The sequence below is a fragment of the Mustela nivalis genome, assembly GCF_964662115.1.
Source record: "Mustela nivalis genome assembly, chromosome: 12".
Classification (NCBI taxonomy): domain Eukaryota; kingdom Metazoa; phylum Chordata; class Mammalia; order Carnivora; family Mustelidae; genus Mustela; species Mustela nivalis.
The window spans coordinates 97,506,705-97,530,393 of NC_139031.1; the positions used below are offsets into that span (position 1 = coordinate 97,506,705).

General features: G+C 35.5%; 1 pseudogene across 1 annotated transcript; it reads right to left on the bottom strand.

The window, feature by feature from the left end:
* Nucleotides 1-388: 388 nt before the first annotated feature.
* LOC309845011 (UMP-CMP kinase-like) lies at nucleotides 389-22,783 on the bottom strand (annotated as a pseudogene). The gene is made up of 4 exons: nucleotides 22,733-22,783; nucleotides 20,013-20,382; nucleotides 2,660-2,735; nucleotides 389-890 (listed from the first exon to the last, which is right to left on the bottom strand). The product of its transcript is annotated as a UMP-CMP kinase-like (transcript).
* Between the last annotated feature and the right edge of the window lie 906 nt (nucleotides 22,784-23,689).

Below are 23,689 nucleotides of genomic sequence, written 5' to 3' on the forward strand. Positions count from 1 at the left end.
AAGAAAATGGGGAAGTGGGTAATCCCTAATCCTAACATGTTGTAATTATTAAAGGGATATACACACATACTAAAAAGCTTCACTCACAGAAGGCACAAACTGTAAGGAGGATATGCTTTCTAAGTGAAAACCAAGAACTAGCTGATATCTTTCTTTGTTTTGTGAGCACCATAGCTAATAGAAAGTTAGACCTGAATTCACTGTCTACTCGTATAGCCCCCCCCCCAAAAAAAACTGGGAAAAAAATTTAATTTATCTTATTACATTCTTTCCAGCCATTAATTGAGATGTAATTATGAAAGATCTAAATTTGCTTTAAAAGGGGGTGGTGACACAGCTATCAAAGCAATATTCAAGCATGATTTTGAGGATGCTTTCATGTTTATAGTTAGCCTTCTTTGTCAAAAATCTTCACAATTACATGAAAAACTTTATCAACAGATTTAGAGGCATCTATTCTCTTGACTTTCCTCATTTCTTCATAAGAGTCAATAATCAGCTTTGTTGACTAAAGATAGGGCTTTTTTCCAAGCTCTCTGTTGTCATCACTTCTACCTCTTTCCCCTCTCAAAACGTATTTCAATACAGATTTCATTATTACAGTCAAAAAACAGAATGAAAGACATATCTGCCTTCCCATCCATGGTCTTCTTCTAACCTTGGAGGTTGTCTTGATTTCTTGGAATCTTATCAATTAAGAATTTATACTTCTGAGCATTGGCAGCCATTGTCTGATCCATTTCCCTCTTAAACTGATGGTTATCTCAACTGGCACCATCTTTCCATCTTTAATGTACTTTTCAGTGAGCTCACTATACTGAGAATCTGGGTTCTTCCTTTCATTATGAAGTTCTCCTGCAGAAGGACATATGTAGCCATATTTTAGATCACTGATTTACTGTACAGAAGATATAACTCAGGAACAGCCAGATAGATGCATCGCTCTAGAGCACAGAGCTTCCGTGCCTTCTCTAGGCAAGTATCTCCCCCTAAATCTCCACATGTTCACCACCCCCTGGTGTTATTATTTCTTTATATGGGTTTAAATTACTATCTAATGTTCTTTTATTTCAGCTTGAAAAACTCCCTATATTATTTCTTATAAGCCAAATCTGAGACAATTCCTCTCAGTTTTTGTTTATCTGGGATTGTTATATCTTCTACTTCATCTTTGAAGCACAGATTTGCTGGATATTAAATTTTTCATTGCTGGTCATTTTCTTTCAGCTCTTTAAATATGCCACCCTACTGTTTTTGTTTTTGTTTTCCCCTCCATGGCTTCTTCTTTAAAAAAAATATTTTATTTATTTTTATGATAGAGAGAGCACAAGTAGGCAGATTGGCAGACAGAGGGGCAGGCCAAGGGAGAAGAGAAACAGGCTCCCAGATGAACAGAAAGACTGATGTGGGGTTTGATCCCAGGACTCTGCAATCATGATCTGAGTGGAAGTCACATGTTTAACGACTGAGACACCAGGCATCCCTCCCTCCATGGGTTCTTATGATAAATCATCTGTTAATCCTACTAGGGATCCTTGTATAGAAAGAGTCTCATTGTCCTTGTTGTTTTCAAGATTCTCTACTTGATTTTTGGCTTTTGATGGTTTTATCAGTGTCTAGGACTGAATCTCTTTAAATTTGTTCTACTTGGAAATATATTTTTAGTTTTTTTGTATGAGTAGAGTAACAGTGTTCATCACATTTGAGAACTTTTGGCCACAATTTCCTCAAGTATTCTTTCTCTATCGCCCTTCTGGAACTCCCACAATTTGTATTTGGATATGTTCAACGGTGTGTTGTAGATTTCCAAGCTTTATTTTTTTAAGTTTTTTTCTTCATTTTTTATCTTCTGGTCTTCAGAGCAGATAATCTCAATTAACCTTCCTTCAAGTTCACCAACTCTTCTGCTATTCAGAAGACACTGTATCTCATATATTGTACTCTTCAACTCCAGAATATTTGTTTGGTTTATTTTTACAATTTGCATTTGTATCAGTATCCTCTATTAGTGAGATATCGTTCAATACTTTCCATTCATTCTATAGCCATGGTTCTTTTAGTTATTTAGTTGTTAAAACATGTTTAAAATAGCTAACTTACAATTCTTGCTAGTGAGTTCAATGTTTTTACTTAGGGACCATATGCAATGACTTATTTTTTGTGTGTGTGTTGACCATACTTTGCTGCTTCTTTGCATATTTTATATATTTTTCTAAGTTGGATAAATCTGGAAATCAGATTCTCCTCTTCTCAGAGTTTATTGTTGTTGCTATTGTTGCTTTTTTTTCATGTTGTTGTTATTGTGGCTTGTTTATCTAGTGATTTTCTCATACTAATTCTGCAAAGTCTATACTCTTCGTCATGTATAGCCACTGGAGACTCTTCAGTTAGGTCAGTGATCAACTAATGATCAGATATTGATTTTTTTAGAATAATAGGACTGAAGTCTTGTGTGGCATGCATTTAATGCTCTGACAGATACATTACAACACTGCCTTGTTCTTCACGTCCCCATTGCATACAGCCTCAAGATCAGCCAGAGGAACGAGATTAGGACAGTCTCAGATCTCTTTTCAGCATGTGCCCAGTCCTGAGCATGAATGTGGTTTTCTATATTCCCAAGAATATGTCAAAACTTTTCAAAGCCCTTTATGTTTACCTCATGCCACAGCTTTTCCTTTTAAGTTTTTCAGTGTGTTTCTTGTTGGCCGCAGCTACATCACCACCTGAGGCAGCTGCAATGTTAAACCAGTCGACACTGATTTTTTTCCAAACATGCCACGAAAGAGAATTGAACAAACTCCAAATCACTTCTAATACAAATAAGCCTGGTGTGATGTATTTCAAGTAACTGCCAGATATATGAAATAATAACAATTATTTGGGCGGTTGGGAAAGCTCCAAACCTATTCTCCTCTCTCCAACAGGTATTGGCTGTTGGTTTTCATGGCTACCATTATTACAAGACTGTTGGTTTGTAAGGCTTCCTTGGAGTTAGGGACAGCAGAAGGAGGAAAGGGCAATTTAACATTTCACAAAACTCAATCTTACTGAGATTCAGTTATTTTTCTTGAATAAATATTCCTTGGATTATTGCCAGGTTTTGGTTAATTTACAGAATTCTGTAAAAGTTAATTTTAATATTTTTTACCAGTGTTCTCATGCTTTTATAGAAGAGAAAATTTTCAGAGGTAACTAACCCCATTATTCTGGACATGCTTTCCTATATATTGTTTTTCAATATCTGTAGTGGCTAATAAAGCTTCACTGAAACCAAAGACCTAAAACTCTAAATAATGGTCTTAGCATAAAAATATCCTTTAAATCCAGTAATAATGCTACAGTTTATGTATTCTTCTCTCTTTCTATAATATAGATGTGGTTATAGATTATATATATATATTAGAAACAAGAGAGAGAAGAAGAGCAAGATATTTAAAGAAGTGACTCATACAGTTGTAGGGGCTGGTGGCAAGTCTGAATCTTGAGCAAGCTGACAGCCTGAGGATTCAGGTAGAAGTTGATTTCAGTCCTAAATTCAAAGACTGGAAACTCATGCAGAGTTTCTGCATGGCAGTCTAGAAGTAGAATTCTTTCTTCTCTGAGAAACCTCAGTCTTTGCTCTTAAAGCCTTTTGTTAATTAGATAAAGTCCATCCACATTATGGAAAGTAATCTCTTTCGGCTAAAGTAAAATGTTTGAAATGTTAGTCATATCTAAAAAATACTTCTCAGCAGCTTCTGGTGTTTGACCAAACACCACATTGAGAAATAATATTAATCATCACACTTGCACATAAAGGCGGAGTTGAAATGGAATTCAAGGCTGCTTCTTATAGTGACTTCGGGGCCTTTTCTCCAGTTCTCTTGGTTCTTCCCATCCATGTTTTGGCTTTATCTTTAGACAGGTAGATGCCACAGTATTCCCAGAACCCTTTCATTTGTGCAGGACAAATCCTAAAGAAGAAAAACATAGCTTTTACGAGCTCACACAAACAAACAAAAAAGAATGTGCTCAAACTTCTTTCAAATATCAACTGGCATCACTTTGGGCCAACTGTTCACATACTTATTTTAGAATTAATCTCTCTCTGGGAAGATAGAATTGACTTTCGTCATACAAGGTCCATCCTTGTAGATGAGTCTAAGGTCAGTGTCTCTGAGTCCCACTGCATGGAAAAGAATAGACAACCGGACAAATTCGGGCTCCCTTGGAAATGTTGAAGGGGAATGGATACAAAGTAGAAAACTGCAATGTTTCTCATCCTCTACAAACCAAAACTGGTTCAAAAGACAACAGCAAAAACAGCAGGAGCAGCCACAGGACAAAGTGCAGACTGAAATAATTAAATAAGAATAGAAAAGCCCAACCAAACACTATAATAAAGAAAACTGGGGCATGACTATATCTAGAATACTGTTAATTATTAAAGAATACTTTGAAAAAATTATGCCAATATTCTATTTTTCATCATTTTGAACTTATTTTGTTATGAAAAGAATCTTTAGAAATTTACAAATTAAAAGTCTTTATTTTTAAAAAGTATTTTTAAATAAGTAGAATGTTTAAATAAAACAATGAAATAGAGAAATTAAATTGCTGTCACCTCTACTTTTTCACCAAAAAGATCTAGTTACAGATGTGGTTTTATTAATAAGTTCTGCCAACCTCAAGAAAGATGAGGAAGAAATAATTGCAAAATGATTCAGAGAATTGAAAAGGAATGCAATTATCTATTTCATTTTATGAAGGTATTATAACATCAATACCAAAATAAGACAAATAGAGACAAAAAATAGACAAGTATGGCTCAATCTAATTTATAAGCATAGATACAAAAATCCTTAAACAAAAAAAAGATAGCAAATTTAAACATGCAAAAAAAAATTACTAGGCAAATTTGGCCCCAGGTGTGCAGACAGTATTTCAACATTATAAATCTATTCATTTGAATCACCCCATTAATGGATTTAATGGTTAAAATCCATTTTGAAAAAACATTATTAGGAGAATGCAAGAAAATACATAAAAAATAAAAATAACAAACATTAGTTATGAAATAATCTGAGATATTTAATGCATACCAGTGATAAAAGTTCTGAGCAGAGGAAAAAAAAGTAAAAAACTTTAAATGAAAAATATTTTTTACAAAAACCTACAGTAAACTTCACACTTAGTATTCCGTTTTAGAAGTATTCCAGTGAAATTTAGGTGGAAACCAGTCATAAGCATCATAATACTTAGAGTTCTATTACCAAACAGAACCAGCTCCAGACTCTTCTTAAAAGGATAAACACTGATTTTATTCAGAAACTTTCAGTATGGGAAAAGAGACCCCTGTATAGAACAGGGCTCAATTTTGAATACAATAAGACAGCTGAGGATTTATAGGTAGGAATGGGGGAGTGGTTCAGTGTATGGAAAATTACTAAAAGGAGGAGACATCAAATGTTGGAGGGAATTCTTGCTGAGGAGGGCCGGGATGACCAAGTATAAGGAAGGAAGGTTAAGGAATTTGACTAGATACTGAGACTAATCACTTAAGAGGGAGGTAGATTGTATCTCAAGGAGCAGCAGGGTTCTTGCTAAAACTAAGCTTTGCATGTCAAACAAGGACAGCGAACGGTCAACACCTTGTCAAAAACAACCTGACTGAAGTTTGGCCAAGGACAGCATCTTGTCACCTTATTTTATTAAAAATTCAAGATAAGCAATGAAGTAAGAAAATAAAGTAACAAAGATTTGAAAAGAAAAGCTAATTTTTCCTTGCTTTAAAATTTTACTTTATCTATCCAGAAAATGCAAAGGACTCTACAAATTGTAGAGCATGCTGATTTGCTGGATAAATTTAAAAATGGGAATACCAACGGCATCGTAAAAGCAGTCGCCACTTAGGAAAATAAACATGCCAGTAAGATGTTTTACCTTTTCTATCAAAAAAGTCTATTTAGAAAAATAATTTTAGGAAAAAAATGGTAAAAACATTATGGAAATACATAAAAGATGAAGCAAAAAAGTGAGAGAGCCCATTTTATGAATAAGAAAATATAATTTTGATAAAATTATTATTAATAATATTAATTAAAACAAAAAATAATTAAAGCCAACTTTTACTGAGCATCTTCCATGTGTCAAGCACCTTTTCCAAGTACTTTACAAAATATACTTTATTTAATTCTTACATCATTCTGAAATTTCACAATGATCATGTTCATTTTAAAGGTATAAAACCAGGCAGGCAAAGGTTAACAATTACTTACTATCACAATGGAAGTAAGAAGCAGAACTGGAATGAACACTATCTAATTATTCTTTTTTTTTTAAGATTTTATTTATTCATTTGATCGAGAGAGACACAGTGAGAGAGAGAACACAAGCAGGGAGAGTGGGAGATGGAGAAGCAGGCTTCCTGCCAAGCAGGGAGCCCAATGCAGGGCTCTATCCCAGGACCCTGGGATTATGACCAGAGCCAAAGGCAGATGCTTAATGACTGAGCCACCCAAGGTGCCCCAAATGAACACTACCTAATTTAAAAATCTAACACAGCTCCATTTTTTAAAAAATCTAAAGAATAAAGTTGGTGTATGTTTCTGTTACATAATTTGGTAAGTTTTTCTCTACCAAAAATTTTAATAAGAAGAAATGAAGCAAAGTGTATTCTAAGTAAGCAGAGGGTTAGTGGTAAAATACAACGTTTGTTCACTCTTACTCATAGGTAGGGGGCAAAGTAAGATGTTTTCACAAATGCACCTAGAGAAATACTGTCATTTCAACATTTGCCAGACTAATATATATATAAGGTAGATGGATCCTTGATGAATGTTAGTAAGTGATCATGCTTCCTATTTTAGATAATTCACCTGTCTATGATGTGTTAGGTAAAACTGAGAAGTCAAGAGAAGAGGCAGAGAATGCAATTAGAAAGGCACAGTATTGTCCAAATGAGAGATGATGCCCACTCAACAGTAAACATAGAGCCGGTGAGAACAGGACTGAAGAGGGAAGCATTAAAGAACTAAGAGAGGCCAGACATGGGGATGATGGGAAGCCAAATGCCATGTATCTGGCTTTTATGGTTAGAATTAGGATGAAATGGATCTATACCTTGAGACTGGAAGAACAGGGGATAGAAAGGAAATTATTAAATATGCTTAAGCTTTTTATGGAAATCTAGAGTAACATTTCTGCATCAGAGTCCAAAACTCAGGAAGGATGTCAGGACAGAAGCGAAAGTCAGACAACATTAAATTGGGAAAAGAATGAGCTAAAGACAGAATGCTGAAGAATTTGAAGTGTTATCCACAAAGGAGGAGGTGGAGAATTTTGTGGAAAAGGCAGAAAAGTGGGAACTTAAAGGGTAACAAGGACTGTGAGAGAAGCTAATAATAGCATCAAAAGAATAGAGTTTCAACAAGTGAGTGGCCCATAGTATAAACAATAACTTAGTCAAACTTAGGAATAGTAAGATAAGAACAGCAAGACCCCATTGCATTTGGCAAGGTGTTGAGCATCAAATGATTTCGTCAGTTATTGCACTGCAGAGTGAATTATGGCAAATTTAGTGTCTTGAGGTATCAGGCAATGAGAGGGAGGAGGTCAACGAGCAGACTATGTCTGTATGAAGATTGGTTGAGAAACGTAGGATGGGGCCGTCAGAGGGAAGCAGCAGCAAGAAAGGAAGGAGGAATGAGAAATGGGATATTGTTATTGTTGTTAAACAATAAGACACTTTCAGTCTGAGAGGAAAGATCTAAAAGAGGGAGAGGGTTTTTGTTTTTGTTTTGTTTTTTAAAGATTTAATTTATTTATTTGACAGAGAGAGATCACAAGTAGGCAGAGAGAGAGGAGGAAGCAGGCTCCCTGCCAAGCAGAGAGCCCGATACGGGACTTGATCCCAGGACCCTGAGATCATGACCTGAGCCGAAGGCAGAGGCTTAACCCACTGAGCCACCCAGGCGCCCAAGAAGGAGAGTTTTAAAGAGAGACATAATTTACGAAGTCAGTTCTTAGAGGTTACAAAAACTATGAGCAAAAGTGGAATCCAAGTTCATGTTCCATCAGAGGTAGAGAGAATCATTTTAGGAATAAAATGTAGTCTGTTGGGGCGCCTGGGTGGCTCAGTGGCTTAAAGCCTCTGCCTTTGGCCCAGGGTCCTGGGATTGAGTCCCACATCAGGCTTTCTACTCAGCAGGGGCCCTTCTTCCCTTCCTCTCTCTCTGCCCTCTCTGCCTACTTGTGATCTCTCTCTGTCAAATAAATAAATAAAACCTTTAAAAAAAAAATCTAGTCTGTGAACTAGACCAGTATTCTTCAAGGGCTCGTCCACATGACAGCAACATTAGCAGTATGTGGTCCACTGAATTAGAATCTCTACGGCTGGAAACCAGAAATCTACCTTGTAACAAGATCCCTGGGTGATTCCTATGTACTTTAATTTTTTCATAGTGTCGTGAGTGATAGTTCACAAAGAGATGTAAAAAGCCTTTTTCAGATAAGATTTTTAAATCCATCATTATTATTATATCATATATAATCGAGGAACTAGAGCACAAGAAAAGTGAACAGGAATTTGAGAAGATGACCTTCCTATCTCAGGCTTTCATCTAGGGAGGTGAACGTGAAATTAGTTTTCCTTTTCACATAATGTACACTACCATTAGCTCTATTAATTGTATTTGCTAGTTTCAACTTGTATATTACATATTTATATATTTAAATGCATGAGATTTACATGTGCAACCTGATAAGAAAAAATTAGCTGTCTTAGTCAACATTTCAGAATATTCCTACAAGACATATTGTTGAGCAAAACTTCGAAAAATTAGATTAAAAGTACCATAAGTGAGGAGTGATTTGCTATGAAATACAGCAAATACATGTAATATGTCAAATGCTTATGAAATAATATTTGTTGACCCGTTTCCCATCAGATTTGACTCTCTGTGCAATGACAACTCAGTTTTAAGAAGAGTAGCACAAATTAAAGATTAGAGTTCCTGGCCCTTTATTAGTCTTTACATAACTTTTTGGCCTTCCTTTATCATGCCTCTTCTGGAGAGTTCTCTGATCTCTTGAGATGCTCACTAGCAAGTTGCTGTGTTATCCAATGAAACTGATTTTTTTTAAAGATTTTATTTGTTTATTTGACAGAGAGAGATCACAAGTAGGCAGAGAGGCAGGCAGGGAGAGGGGGGGAAGCAGGCTCCCTGCTGAGCAGAAAGCCTGATGTGGGGCTCAATCCCGGGACCCTGGAATCATGACCTGAGTTGAAGGTAGAGGCTTACCCCACTGAGCCACGCATGCGCCCCAATGAAATTGATTTTAAAAGGAGTCTACTTTAACCTAGAAAGGAGCACATATGCCGGTGAGATTATTTTTATTTTAATATAAGAATTAATACCTAGACTAGAATTTTGGGAATACAAAAATTACATAACTGTTTTCTTCTAAAACCTTACTGAAGTTTTAGTTTGACTCTTGATTTCTGCATAATAGCAAATTATAGTAAAAGAGTTTTTAGAGTTACTCCATGTTTAATTCCATTATTAGGTATTTCTCATTTCTTGCTTTTCTTTTCTCCAGAAGACATCTCAGCTCTGGGAGTCCTGTGTAGTAACATTGAATCAAAGAATGCATCTGGTTGATGGTCATCTTGTAGTTTTATCTCACACAATGAACAACTGTGCCATGTACAGTTGTGCCTTCTGATCTTTGCCTAGCCCAACTGCATTTAAGAAGTAGCTAGTTCTTCTTCACCTGAGTTTCTGTTGACATTCAGGTGAACTCCATCTAATAAGCTTCTTGCTGTTTTCTATATCTTCTGGTCAAGACCACATTTTAGCATCAACTCTTTCTCTCAACTAATTTTAGACTCTTCTCAGTGGCATGGTTGCCCACCCCCCATTACGGTAATGGTCAAGGAAATCCAGGGTATCTCTAAAACACTATCCTCAGATTTACTACTTGGTATTGTAATTATCTGGAATGAAGAGTTAATTATCACGACTCTGATTTCACAAAAAGTGTCTGTTGGTCTATCATCTACTGCAAACTTTAACAGGATAGGTGGCAGAAACAAGTCTCCCAGCAGCCAACCACACGTCTGATTGTTCTTTACCAAGGGACACTCCCGCTCTTCTAATCAATCAGACAAGAAAGAGATGTTGTGGCTTTTCATCTACTCCCTTCCACTATATTAAATACATAGGCTGAAATATGTGATAGTAGAGAGTTAGATAAATACCATATGATATAGTAATTCTACTACCGGGTATTCACATAAAGAAAACAAAAACATCAATTTGAAAAGATAAATTCACCCTCATGAATGTTGCAACATTATTTATAGTCATCAAGATATGGAAGTGACCCATGTGTCCATCAATAGATGAATGGATAAAGATATATATCTTCTTTATCCATTCTATATTCTTTATCATACTTATATATGAATATATATATATATTCCTTAGGATATTTCTCATCCATAAAAAAGAGCAAAATCTTGCCATTTGCAACAACATGGATGGATCTAGAGGGAATAATACTAAATAAAATAAAGTAGAAAAGGACAAATACTATGATTTCACTCATGTGTGAGATTTTAAAAAGAAACAATGAACAAAGAAAAAGAGAGAAAAAAACTCAAAAATACAGAAAATAAAATGATGGCTACTAAAGTAAGGTGGGTCAGGAGATAGGTGACATAGATACAGGGCGTAAGCAGTACAAATTTCTAGTTACAAAATAAATAAGTCCTGAAGCTGAAAAGTACAATACAGGGAATATGATCAATAAGATAGTCATAATGTCATTTCATAACAGATGGTGACTACACTTATTTAATGTAGTTCTGAGTAATGTATAAAATTGTGGAATCATTATGTTGTTCACATGAAACTGTTTAACGATGAGTCATAATATACTTCAATAAGAGTTAAAAATAAATTAATTAAAATATATAGAAGGAGAAAAAAAGAAACTGAAATATGTGATAGTAGAGGATTAGAGAACTATATTTAGGAAATTTATGAGAATAAAATTTAGAACTATGACAACTCAGCCATAAGTTTTGCTAGATAGAAAGTCTAAATTAAAGGTCAACTTTATTAGACTCAATACACCATAACATTTATCTTTGAAATTTAAATAGAATTTACTAATAAACTATTTACACATAAATTTCTAAAATAACTTACAGTGGCCTTATTATAATGTAAGGTCTTATAGGAAATACTTTACGGGAAAAAATATTTATTTCAAAACTAGAAGAAATTATAGTCAGAAGTTTATATCTATTATGAGTAAGTTTAGATTTAAGTGAAGTAAAATGACCATACATCAAATTTTTGAAAAAATTAAAGAGAAATGAAAGAGCAGACAGATTTTAAATTAGATGTTAGAAGGGCACCTGAGGGGCTCAGTCAGTTCAGCACCCAACTCTTGGTTTTATCTCAGGTCATGCTCTCAGGGTCATGAGATCCAGCCCCACAGTGGGTTCTGCACTGGGCCTGGAGCCTGTTCTCCAAAATTCCTTCTCACCCTTTGTACCTCCCCCTGCCCCTTTCATAGGCATGCATTCTCAATAAATAATAAACAAACAAATGAATATTAGATATTAGAATCAAAATTAGTTTGAGAATAGGTAAGAATAAGCCATTCATTTTTGCATATGATAAGAGATAAATAACCTTAACTTAAGTAAGAACTTAATTAGTTTCAAAAATGAGAGTACAAAATGTTCTTGCATATGATCTAGACCTTATTTAAAATATAATATCAAAGGGCGCCTGGGTGGCTCAGTGGGTTAAACCTTCTGCCTTCCGCTCAGGTCATGATCTCAGGGTCCTGGGATTGAGCCCCACATCGGGCTCTCTGCTTGGCAGGGAGCCTGCTTCCTCCTCTCTCTCCACCTACCTCTCTGCCTGCTTATGATCTCTGTCTGCCAAATAAATAAATAAAATCTTTTATATATATATGATATCAAAATAAATTTCTTTAACATATTTTGAGGTGTGATTGTAACAAAATATGAGGATTTTTTTTTTAATATTTTGTGAACCTATAACACATATCCAGATACATTTAATCTTGGGGGTGATATTTTAAATAGGTGATAGGGGAGAAAAGAGGTGATATACAATTTAATATGAAACCTTATGGATGATACCAGGATAAACGTGAAGAGCAATAGGCAACCCTAAGATTAAAAAAATAATAATAACATTTAATTTTCAAAACGGATTTTTTCATTCCACCTCAATAACTATAAAAATTTATATGCTGAAAATAGCATAATTTTGATTTAACAGTTACTAATAAAATGAAAGAGATTCTTATATTCATTGATGGTAACTTAATATTAGTTCTAAATATTCCATAAGGACCCCAAATAGATTTTTTTGTTTCTGCATTAACTAAACAACTGTACTGAAACTGTTTTCAACCAAATATGTAACTAAGAAATGTTGTAATAAGTAGTATCTTTGTAAATAATTATAAAAGGATGTGATTTGGTTTCATTTAATGTGAAGTGAGTCTCCTAGGTACATACTTATTTAGAATTATGTTTGTTTGATATATCAACCCTTTCATCATTATAAAGTGCTCCTCTGTATCTTGAAATGATTATTTCTGATATTAGTACACCAGCTTTTTTTATGCTTGGTCTATATTTTTCAATCATTTAACTTTCACTTTCAGCCTGTGTCCTCATGTATCAGGTCTTTCTCCTTTAAATAATATTACTTAATACTTCCTTTTTTTTCTGATGGAGGCATAATACTCCATAGTGTATATGGACCACATCTTCCTTATCCATTCATCCGTTGAAGGTCATCTTGGTTCTTTCCATAGTTTGGCGACCATAGCCATTGCTGCTATAAACATTGGGGTATAGATGGCCCTTCTTTTCACGACATCTGTATCCTTGGGGTAAATACCCAGGAGTGCAATTGCAGGGTCAAAGGGAAGTTCTATTTTTAATTTCTTGAGCAATCTCCACACTGTTCTCCAAAGAGGCTGCACCAACTTGCATTCCCACCAACAGTGTAAGAGGGTTCCCCTTTCTCCACATCCCCTCCAACACATGTTGTTTCCTGTTTTGTTAATTTTGGCCATTCTAACTGGTGTAAGGTGATATCTCAAGGTGGTTTTAATTTGAATCTCCCTGAGGGCTAATGATGATCAACATTTTTTCATGTGTCTGATAGCCATTTGTATGTCTTGATTGGAGAAATGTCTGTTCATATCTTCTTCCCATTTTTTGATATGTTTGCCTGTTTCGTGTGTGTTAAGTTTGAGGAGTTATGCCTCCATCAGAAAGGATGAATACCCAACTTTTGTAGCAACATGGACGGGACTGGAAGAGATTATGCTGAGTGAAATCAGTCAAGCAGAGAGAGTCAATATGGTTTCACTTATTTGTGGAGCATAACAAATATCATGGAGGACAAGGGGTGTTATAGAGGAGAAGGGAGTTGGGGTAAATTGGAAGGGGAGGTGAATCATGAGAGACTATGGACTCTGAAAAACAATCTGAGGGGTTTGAAGTGGCAGGGGTGTGGGAGGTTGGGGTATCAGGTGGTGGGTATTATAGAGGGCATGAATTGCATGGAGCACTGGGTGTGGTGAAAAAATAATGAATACTGTTTTTCTGAAAATAAATAAATTGAAAAAATTTAAAAAAAAAACTTCCTTTTTTTTTTTGACACCCAGATTGACAATCTCTACCTTCTTTTTTTTTTAATCTCTACCTTCTTAATTAGACTTTTAATTGCTTTTTAGTTGTTCAGTCCAACTATATGTAATGCAATTATATATGTGGTTGTATTTGTGGTTTGTATACCATTTATTTTATTTATTTTCTCCTTTACAGCTTTGTTTTGATTATTCAAATGCTTACTTTCATATTCTTTTTATATACTGTATTACTTTTTAGCTTTGGGTTTTTTGTTTGCTTATGTATTAGTACTGTAGAAATTGTACAACCACCCTTAAATTATCACAATCTGCTGTGACTTAATATCATATCACTCTTTGTAGACTGAATAAATCTTAAAATATTATAATTCCATTTATATGTCCTCCCATTATTTGTGCTACAATCTTAGATGGTTTACTTCCAAGTAAACCATAGCACATATTTATAATTTTTGCTTAAAATTATCAATGGTCACCCTCTATTAAACAATGTTTGTACAAAAATGATTGAATTTCTTTTTTTTTTTTTTAAAGATTTTATTTATTTATTTGACAGAGAGAAATCACAAGTAGTCGGAGAGGCAGGCAGAGAGAGAGAGAGGGAAGCAGGCTCCCTGCTGAGCAGAGAGCCAGATGCGGGACTCGATCCCAGCACCCTGAGATCATGACCTGAGCCGAAGGCAGTGGCTCAACCCACTGAGCCACCCAGGTGCCCCAAAAATGATTGAATTTCTAATAAAAAATGATAATGGAAAATAAATAAGTCAGAACCTATAGGATATATTAAAAGCATTGACCAGAGGAAATTTGATGCCACTATACACTTTTGCAAGTAAAAGAAAAAAAAAGTAGATGAATATAAGTGAATTAAGCTCCCAGTACAAAAACCTAGAAAAGGACCAACAAAGTACACCAGAAAAAGGCACAAGATAGAAAATAGTAAAAGGGAAAACCAAAGTGACAGATAATAGAAAAAGAGTAAACCTAATAACAAATGAATCAAAATCCTGGTGTTTGAAAAATATGTTTAAATATATAAGTCACTGCCTAACTTGGTTAATTTTTTAAATTTATATGTTTTTTTATTTATTTTCAACATAACAGTATTCATTGTTTTTGCACCACACCTAGTGCTCCATGCAATCCGTGCCCTCTCTAATACCCACCACCTGGTTCCCCCAACCTCCCACCCCCCACCGCTTCAAACCCCTCAGATTGTTTTTCCGAGTCCATAGTCTTTTATGGTTCACCTCCCCCTTTTTTTTTTTTAAGATTTTTTTTTTATTTATTAGACAGATAGAGATCACAAGTAGGCAGAGAGGCAGGCAGAGAGAGAGAAAGGAGGAAGCAGGTACCCCGCTGAGTGGAGAGCCCAGTGTGGAGCCCAGTGTGGGGATTCTGGGACCATGACCTGAGCCAAAGGCAGAGGCTTTAACCCACTGAGCCACCTAGGCGCCCCTAATTTTTAACAATATATTACCAAAGCACAAAAATACAAGATAAGAAATATGCAAGAAGGGCAAATAACCATTGATACAGAAGAAAATATATGTATTTTTAAATCAAGATATTTTGAAGACTTCTGTGCACATAAGTGTGAATATCACATTGGAAGGGATTTTTTTTTAAAAATTTAAATTCAAGTTAGTTAACATATATAGTGTAGTATTTGTTTAAGGAGTAAAATTTAGTGATTCAACACCTACACATACTATAACACCCAGTGCTCATCGCAAGTGCACTCCTTAATGTCCATCAGGCAATTTCTGCCATATCTCTAAGGCGCCAACAGTTCTGATGCAGTTGTAGGTATTTTATTATTTTTGACTTCTATTTGATCCTTTTTAGAGTTTTCATTTCTCTTATAAAATTCTGTATTTCTTCACCTATTCCTTCCTATTTTTTAAAAAAAAAATAATACTTGTTTTAAAATCCTTTTATTTGCATTAATTCCAATGACTAAACACTCAGAATTTGCTAGTTTTCTTTCTGTTTATTTTGTGTTTATTTTCTTTCTATTTTATTTTATTTATTTCTTATCTTCTTTCTATTTATTTTAATTTTTTTATTCCAGGTTTTATTTAAAGATTTAAAAAGTGCAGAATGGAATATATTTTTGAATTTACTTATTGTGTTCACAGAAATCACAAGCCTTTTTCTGTAGCTGGCAGTTATGATAAGGAGTTGACTATTTTGATTCCTCCATGATTGATCTGATCTGGAACTGGCCACACTTTTATTGAGTACATTTAAACTGAACGAAGTCTTTACATTCTATGCCAGCATCACCAAAAGGCTAAATTTTTGATCTTCTACAGTTGGAGCCGAGAGGGAATTGTTCCAGTTTCAGATAGTTTTTCTTCAACTTTGTATTCAATTTTGTCAGGATCCCAGAATCCAAGCACATGGAGAATACACATTATATAAATTCTCTTTGATTTACTACCTCTTCACTACTGCCTCCTTGGTTACAGTCTGACAAGAGAGTGGCAGGGAAACATTGTGTTTAAGCTATTTATTTTCCTTTTTGGGGCGCTCTAGATATCCACCTATCCCTCTAGCTTATGCTGCCACTCAAAGCTTGATCTATGTCTTCTCGGTCCTGCAAATCTTCCAATCTCCAGTGGATGACAAACCCACTTTTCTGCATACCAAATCTATCGTTGATGCCATGGTTCTCTGCTAACATGTGAAGGATTTGTGCTTCTCTGTATTTAATCAACCAAACCTTTCTTGCACCCACAGCATTTCAATAGTGTCATAAAAAATGTATGACTTTATTTTATCCATTAATCTTTCTTTCTCTTTTGTTAAAAGTGGCAATTATTAACATTTTACTACATTCTAACTAGAAGTGAAAATAGCATCCTTAATTTTTAACTAAGGGCATAAAATGTCATTGTTATAATATAATAAACATTATATATTTAAGCAATTTCCTTTATAGACCATCTTACTTCTATGTAAAAGCTTTTAACATCTTCCTCATTGTCGCTGGACTTTACCAAATAATCTGTCATTTAAAGGATGGATAGCATTCATGTCATGTCATTACATGATTTGTCAAGTACTAAGATCTTTCGTGACATAAGTAAGTAAAATATTTGATATTATCTCCCAAAGTTCTGTAAATTCATGTTGTTCACCAATTATAACTTTGCTTTCCTCTGTTATAGAAACAATGACATTTGTAAAAGGAATTATTTTTCTAAGAAATAATTTTTAAGGACTGTGTATACTAGCAACCCCATTGTATCCATCATAAATAATTATGTTAAAATAGCATTTCCTCTGTGAATTTTTCATTCCTCAGACAACTTATATATGCTATTAGTTAAATTTCATTTGTAACATAAGATGATTTCACTGAGTTGTAATAAAAATTTGTTGTACTATAGACTGTTACATGGTTATTTGTAAAATAACATCTCATTGATTCTTCTTAAAAACAGTATCATTGCTTGATTGGACAGAGATATAACTTCACTTGAATTTTTTATTAGTGTATTAATAACCCTTTTCACATTTAGTAAGGTTAATTTTCCTCCAGTATTCCATGGTTTATCAGGGTTATTACTTTTTGCTATTTTTTTACATAAAACTAATGCTTTTGTCTTGCTGATTAGAAGACTTTTAAACATTTAAAAGATAATATTCAATAGTTTCCCTCTGTATGTCAGAAGCAAGATAAGCCTTTTCAACATTTTTTGATAAATGTGGGCAAAATATTTACTTAATCTTGACAGTTTCCTTGCTTCATTAAAACTAGTGTTTTGGCATAGGAAGAACTGTGCATAAAGATATAAAAATAAATTTAATTATTCATAGAATGTCAATCTTAAACTTTATGAAAGAAGTTTTCAAAAATATAGTTATATATAGAATAATCACAAATGTGACAACAGAAAATGAAGTCTAACGTGGATTTCTTGAGTTGGTGGTTCAAATACTCAGTTATTGACACAATTTTCCAAAATAGTAAATTCTTAGAAAAGTTCCAAGCAAAAATATATCTCCCCAATAACATATCTATTGTATAATAAATGCTTCAAAATATCATTTATTGATATCAAAAATGGGATAATTATGGGAGTTTTTTACATACATGAATATTCTGGAGACATTTTACTGTTATGCAGGATGCATGAAAATTCTTCTATGGGAAACATTTTCTCAAATATCATGGGCCACCTAGAACCTCACATCCATACACTAAACCTATTTATACTTTTCAGTCACTGGGACACTGAAGAATAGAGTAATTTCCAAATTTTACTGTAGAGACATGGCCACTTAGAGAATCAAAGTTTCAACAAATTCACAAAATCAGAAATCAGAAAAGTTAAATTTTTTCAGTGTAAAAAAAAAAAGTTTAATAATAATGTTAGGTACTGTCCAGGACTAATAGCATGTTGAAGAGAAACCAGTTCATTTTTCCAACAATGCATCTACCACAGACATGAGGAAAATCTGTATAAAACACTTCCCTGTGAAAGCAACTGGATCATGCTGGGTTTTATGAAGAAGCTCGTAAAACATTTTCTCTATTTCTTCTGTGATAATTGAATTCTATTCCCCCTAGAATATATTTTGGATTTGTGTTTGTTTGGGTTTTAGCCTTAACAGAGGATTATTTTGTCTAAGTCAGCACAATTAAAACATCTCCAACAATACATAAAACTATACATAAAATATAGAAAAGATCCAAAATTTTTCCTTCATATGACATGCCAGTATATGTAAGAGAAAGTATTGTTCATGGGGCAAGAGAAGAATGATTTGGGCAATGACCTAATTAGTTAGGCATTACCATCCAAAGACCAGGTAAACCACAGTCTCAGTCAGAAAATCAGTATTGGGGGCGCCTGGGTGGCTCAGTGGGTTAAGGCCTCTGTCTTCGGCTAGGGTCATGATCCCAGGGTCCTAGGATCCAGCCCCACATCGGGATCTCTGCTCCGCGGGGAGCCTGCTTCCTCCTCTGTCTCTTTCTGCCTGCCGCTTGTGATTTCTCTCTCTCTGTCAAATAAATAAAATCTTAAAAAAAAAAAAAAAAGAAAATCAGTATTGCAAGAGTTCTTGTAAAGCAGGATATATGTACTTCATTTTCCTCTCACTGTCATATTTCATGCGCAGACTGACTATTCTTGATCATGATTCTCTGCCTTCTTTCACAGAAGAAAGATTATTTGGAGTGGTCCTAAAACAGTGGAGGAAATGCCTATCCCAATAGCCAGTTTTTGCCATGAAAAATAACAGAAATGACAAAGTTAAAAAAACGAAAGAAAGAAAGAAAAAGAATGGGTTGGGTTTCAGAAGTACCTCCCCTAATAATTTTTTTTAAAGATTTTATTTATTTATTTGACAGAGAGAGAGGTCACAAGTAGACAGAGAGGCAGGCAGAGAGAGAGAGGGAAACAGGCTCCCTGCTGAGCAGAGAGCCTGCTGTGGGACTTGATCCCAGGACCCCGAGATCATGACCTGAGCCGAAGGCAGCAGCTTAACCCACTGAGCCACCCAGGCGACCTCCCCTAATAATTTTTAAGAAAGTTTATCATAAGTATTTCCAAAACCTTCAGGCATTACAAAATACTGTACAATGCCCTGTGTATGGGAGTAAACATCTATTTAGACCATCTGTCGAATTCTGTGCAGTAACTAGTTGTGTTCAACTCTTCCATCTCAGGAAGGTCAATAATCATCTGAATTCCTCTTTATCCACGGATCTCCTCAGCCTACTTTTAACAATGGAATAAGAAACTGATGTATGGATTAAGTCCCCTGCTTCTCCTGAAGTCTCCTAGTTTCAATTACGGTTCAACAATATGTTATTGTGAACTTACAGAAACAGTCTCTCAGCCATGAAAAACTCTCTCCCAAACTTTTTTTTTGTTGTTTATAATTTTTAGTTTAATTTAAATTAAATTTAAGACCAAGCAGAGGCACTTTCCAAAAACCAAAAATGAAGCCAAATCAGGAAATCACTCAATGCTTATAGAAGACAGCTCTGATTAGGTTTCCGGGGTGTCATCTCTGATTGACTTGGCAAAAACACAGGTCTTTGGCTGCTCTGGCTCTTTTTCTTCTTTCTCTGCCAGCCCACCAAGAGACCCCAAGGGGAAAGTGCTTTCACAGTTCTGGGTGGAGAAGACCTGGCCAATTACCGGCATTTGAACAGAGCAGTTGCTTTCAAAGCTGTGTTTTCCAAGGAGAAGTTTTCCCCTTAGCGGTCACACTGAAATGGGTTAATTCCTGAACCCAAAAGCATGTGCTTTTTTTTTTTTTTTTTAGGTCCTGAATACCCTGTCTCTTACCCCACAAGCGGGACACTGAAAAGCTCTGTGTGGACCATGTGAACTTGGCCGTTTGTGCTGCGGGCAGAAGGAGCAGCGCAGAGTTGCTAGGGATACTGAACATTTTCCAGTCGATCATCACCATCTGCGTGGACACGAGCCCTAGAAGTGCTTTGAAGTGTGGGTAACCCTTCAGGGACACCTCCATCCACTGAGCCTTCGCGCAGTGCCCCTCCTGCTGCTTCGGGCCAGGCTGGGGCGCTGGCGGGAGGGCGCAGGGCTCACAGCATCTCCTCTTCCCACTCCCCCAGGCACTGCACGGACCCTCGGACGCTCTCTCGTCTCTGCGTCTCGCGGTGGACACCCGGTGACAGGGGCCTGGCAGCACAGCCTGCAGCGCACCCGAGAGGTGGGAGCTCTCCCACAATAGATTTAATAGTCCTCACCCCTTAATTTCTAAGAAAAAGGCCTTTTATTTAAAATTGATTATGGTACTGTATGTTGGTCAGAGAATGGTCTTTGGAAGATTTGCATCCTTTAGAATTCATTAAGGTTTTCTTTGCAGTCAAAACTAGGCTAATCATTCCTGTAAACTTAGGACAGATATTCTCTATTTGTATTGCAGTTTTGATATGTATTTATAAAACCTGCATTGTCCATTCCGTTGTTTAGATCTATATTCCTTGATCTGTATTGGACTGAGAGACGTGTTAATTTCTTCTATTGTGAGTTCGATTCTATTCCTCCTACCATGTGTAGCTCCGTATTCTCTCCACGAAGAACGGTGTTGCAGGGAAGATATGAGAGCGGTAATAACTAAGATAGGAATTGTCATGGTTTCGTTGTGAACCATACCTTTCAGCTTTATAAGATTTTTGCGAGGCTCGACCGGAGGACCCTGGATCATGACCTGATCTGAAGGCAGAAGCTTTAACCCACTGAGTCACCAAGGCGCCCCACCTTTAAGCTTTATAAAGTTACCTTTGCTTTTTCAGGTCTTCCGGTCTGAATTCTACCATCAAGTGTGAGACTCCTGCTTTCCTATTCATTTACCTAGTCTTGGTTTGTATTTGTCATGCTTTTATACTTAAGCTTTCTAAGTATTGTTTTATGAGTTGCGTGTCTCTTATACATGGTGAAATGTCAGACTTCACTTTGTTAGCTATCTGAAAATCTTTGGAATTGGTGACTTAAACTGCAAAATTCATGTTTATCTGATCAAATGCTTCGTGTTTTTCTTTTTTTATAGTCTATGTGAACTATTTGTTTTGTCTCTTCTGTAAAGATCTTTTGGTATATCAGAAGTGAGTCAAGGGAAAACTACTTGCTCACTTCATGTTTATTTTGACATTTTGAAGTCAATCTGACTGGATATGAAATCTTTAGTTATTATTTTATTTCCTTGATGAGCTTAAATTCACTACGCTATATTCTTGGGGAATGAACTATAGCTGTCAAAAAGGCTGATGTCGATTCCATTTTCTTTTTTTTCTGTACAGGAGGATCAAATGTTCCTTTCTTCCAGGACATTCCTGCTTTACAACAATTGCCCTGTGTGTTCATTCCTCTTACTCTCCAGATAATAAATTATCTGGTCACTCAAATCAAAAGCAATTTAGACTTTTTCCTGAGATGATTTGAGTTCTCCCTTTTACCTTAGAATTCAAAAATTTTACCAAAATACGCTTCAGCATTGGCGACTCAGAGTTGATTTTCCCAAGTATGACATGTGTTCTTTCAATACACGCTTAATTCCAAGTCATCTCTATGTCAGCAAACTTTCCTTGGATTATAATTTTTGCCTCTTGTCCCATTCCATTGCTTTCCTTCTTTTCTTAGTGTGCCCCTTCACTCACATGCTATCTTGCATTGCTATTGCAAGGGCAAATAACCATTGATACAGAAGAAAATATATGTATTTTTAAATCAAGATATTTTGAAGACTTCTGTGCACATAAGTGTGAATATCACATTGGAAGGGATTTTTTTTTTAATTTAAATTCAAGTTAGTTAACATATAGTGTAGTATTTGTTTAAGGCATTATCCTCGTGTTAATTCACTCTTGTTCCATCTAGTTAAATCTTTATTCAAAAATGGTTTTTACTTATTTCATTAGCAATTCTTCCTTAGTTGTTTTTCAAACCTCTCTTTTCTTCAATCTTCTCATTTCTGAGTATTTCTAAGATTGGCTTTGTTTTCATACATGTTACTGTTTGTATAATTTATTCTAACTCATTCTGACATATTAGGTTACAAGTTTGCATCTGCTTTGAAGTCTTGTCTTTCCGGTAAAGCATTGTCATTTTTTTAGAACTCTTATAGTCTCTCTTCTTCATATATTTTAGATGAAACTTTTGTGGGATCCAAATATAATATTTTCACTTGTTCACATTTAAGTGAGGTGACTTCCTCTATTCTTAGAAAATGACATGGATCTCGGCAATTTTTCTGGCTTCACCACCTTATAGTTCTAGATTCTGGAATTTCCTTTTATTGTCACAATACAGTTACCAAAAATATGACTTCAAACTTTTTTGAAATATTCGAACACAGTTTTCTCTCCCAACTTTTGTCTGGATCCATTTTTTCTCTTTTGCCCATACTATTTCTGTCCCTTTTATATGGATTCCACTCACAGAAATTTCACCTCCCCATGGGCTTTTCCTTGTGGAATTTTAACTCGATCAGTTTAGAGCCCAGACTGCCCCAGCACCAACTGTCTATAGAATCCTTCACTCACCTGCACACGGGAGCCTGCGTATTTCACGGCCAGTTTCTCTGCCTTCCTCATCTTTTCATGTTTCCCTTTTGTACATTAACTGTCACTGGATGTTATGTCTTCTGGCTCACAGGAACATTAGAAGTCACTTTACTTTCCATCCACTTCTTGGCTCATAGTTGCAGAAATGATTCATGTTATCCCAGGTTTGTCTCTACCTTCTTGTGATTTGGGGATCGCAAGGCTACCCTATCAGAGCATACTGTTGTAGGCCGCATTCCTGGGTCTTTGACTTTACTATCCTGTGCATAGTGAAGGTGTCTGTCTGGCCTAACATAGTGCGTAGGGATCTGGAAAGATTTTTAAACTATGCTGTTTTTGCCATTCCGTTGTCTTTTTTTTTTTTTTTTTTTTTCTTTTTTAAGGGAAGTTGCTCTTGCCTTGATTTTCTTAAAGACTGTAAACATGATTTTAGAGTGCATAGTGAAGGTGTCTGGCCTAACATAGTGTGTAGGGATCTGGAAAGATTTTTAAACTATGCTGTTTTTGCCATTCCGTTGTCTTTTTTTTCTTTTTTCTTTTTTAAGGGAAGTTGCGCTTGCCTTGATTTTCTTAAAGACTGTAAACATGATTTTAGAGTCATATTCTATGTCCATTAGTTGTTTTTCCTAGGGAACAATTTCTCTTGGTTTGGATTTTGCATAGAAAATAGATATAGAGGGGTGCCTGGGTGGCTCAGTGGGTTAAACCTCTGCCTTCGGCTCAGGTCATGATCTCAGGGTCCTGGGATCAAGTCTCTCTGCTCAGCAGGGAGCCTGCTTCCTCCTCTCTCTCTGCCTGCCTCTCTGCCTACTTGTGATCTCTGTCTGTCAAATAAATAAATAAAATCTTTAAAAAAATAAACTAAAATAGATTGTAGATATGGTTTCTATATGAAATATTACCTAATATAAATAACTAATGTATATATATATATCT